The 2266-nt window shown below is 44.9% G+C and overlaps 1 pseudogene; it reads right to left on the bottom strand.

Annotated features, from left to right (window-relative positions):
* Positions 1 to 562: 562 nt before the first annotated feature.
* LOC102870204 lies at positions 563 to 873 on the bottom strand (annotated as a pseudogene).
* Between the last annotated feature and the right edge of the window lie 1393 nt (positions 874 to 2266).

The raw sequence follows: 2266 nt of genomic DNA, 5'->3' as shown, positions 1-2266 counted from the left end.
AGGAGGTGAGAAGGGAGATAGTATTCATTTGTGCCACTAGGAAGCCTCCCCTAATTTTCATATGAGCTGCTCTGTAACTATATATAACTCTATATTGTTGGAGAAGAGGAAATTCAGTCACACCTAACTCTCCAGGCTTCAATCTGCTGGCCCAAGTTTAAACTACAACCCCCCCCCCCATGAGGGGCCTTTTGCTGGGGGAAGGTCTTAGGAGCCCATCTGGTGGCCTGTGTGGGGTGAGGCAAGCCAGGGTCAAGGGCTGGGGGTGGAGGGAGCAAGAGGAGGGGTGTGGTTGGAAGAGCAGCTGCTGAGTGGGTGGGGAGGGGGTCAGCACTGAATAGGGGACCCCAGCTGGGGTTCCATAATGATATCAGTGGGGGACAGGCAGAGCCCTCCGCTGTCCAGATGGGGAAACTGAGGTGGAGACTCCTCTGATCTCTGAGAAGAAAGGGGCTTCCATCAGTTCTTCATGTTCACTCATCTTTCCCACGAAGACACAGTGGCCTGGAGAGTGGTCACTCCACATTTAGGCCAAAGGTACCCCAGGCACAGAGAGGGGCTCTTAGCCTCCATGCAATGTGGATATGAAGAGGACGCTGTTCTGGTCCTGAAGCTGGTAGTCCAGCTCACCCTGGTCAGCAGTTCCCAGTCGGCATCGTTGACAAGCACCAGAATTCCTGGCCGCACACTGTCTCCTTGGATGAACAACTCCAGGCGTTCTTTTAGCAAATTCTTCTTGATCCAAATGAGGAGGTTTCGAATGTCCCAGGGCTCCTCCTGTCCAGGCAAAGTGACCTGATGCTTCTTTACACCATCAAACAGGAGCTCCGCACCACCTCCGAACTCCAGCTCCACTGACAAGGGCGCTGCCATCTTGGGGAAAACCTGTTCTTGAGATGGTTCTGAAATTCAGGTGGGATAGACTCAAAGTTATATTTTGGTTCCCGTGGATTCAGTTCAATTTTCCTCAGCTTCAGCTTGAATTTGCCTATGAGTAGTTGGTGGTCTGTTCCACAATCAGCTCCGGGCCTAGTTTTCATAGATGATACTGAGCTTCCCCAGCATTTCCTTCCACAAATGTAACCGATCTGACTCCTATGCATACCATCAGGTGAAATCCATGTGTATAACCTGCGTTTATGTCTCTTAAAAATATGTTGCAATGAATAAGTCATTGGTGGTGCAAAATTCAATCATTCTATCTCCAGCTCCATTTCTGTCTCTGAGTCCATGTTTTCCGACTACTGATTCTTCTTCTCTGTCCCCAACTTTTGTATTCCAGTCATGCACTATTATCAATGCATCTTGATTGCATGTTCAATTGATCTCCAACTGTAAAAGTTGGTAGAAATCTTCTATTTCCTCTTCTTTGGCCCTGGTTGTTAGTGCATATATCTGAATGATAGTGATATTCATGGGCCTTCCTTGTATGCATAAGGATATTATCCTGTCACTCACATTATTGTACTTCAAGACAGATCTAGAAATGGCAACCTCATTTTTCCTCACCTTTTCATCTCCGGAGTAGTATAGATCATCCGGGAGGCTGGACTTTATGAGAAGAATATGGCATCAGGTTTTGATGAAGACTATAAAAAACCTACATTATACAGATGACAAAACTTTTCTTGCTGAAAATAAGGACATGAAGCATTTGCTGCAGAAGGTCAAAGACTGCAGTCTTCAATATGGATTGCATTTCACCATCAAGAAAACAAAGATCCTCACCACTGGGCCAATAGATAGTAGTATGATAGATGGAGAAAGGATTAAGCTTTTTAATAATATCACCTTGCTCGGATCCACACTCTTGGCACCAGCAGCCAGGAAATCAAAAGACAAGTGGAATTGGGAAAAATCTGCAGTCAAGGACCTCTCCAGAGTGTTAAAAAGCAATGATGTTCTTCCCTTGCTCATGGACAGGAAGACTCAATGTTGTGAAAATGGCAATACTACCAAAAGCAATTTACACATTTAATGCAATCCCAATATAGATACCAATCCCATTCTTCAACGAGATGGAAAAGGCAATCTCCAATTTCATATGGAATGAAAAAAAGCCCCAAATTAGCAAAGCACTCCTTAAGAATAGAAGAATGGTAGGAGGTATGTCACTCCCTGATTTCAAATCCTACTACACTGCCATAGTGGTAAAGAGAGCATGGCACATAGATCAATGGAATAGAATTGAGAATCCAGAGATCAACCCATCTATCTATGGTCAACTGATTTTTGACAAGGAGATGAAATCAGTGAAGTGGGGAAA

Source organism: Elephantulus edwardii, unplaced genomic scaffold (assembly GCF_000299155.1).
Source record: "Elephantulus edwardii isolate Elephantulus edwardi_28Jun2011 unplaced genomic scaffold, EleEdw1.0 scaffold00018, whole genome shotgun sequence".
Lineage (NCBI taxonomy): Eukaryota > Metazoa > Chordata > Mammalia > Macroscelidea > Macroscelididae > Elephantulus > Elephantulus edwardii.
The sequence above is the reverse complement of the archived record's forward strand: the minus strand, read 5'-3'. Positions and strand labels throughout refer to the sequence as shown.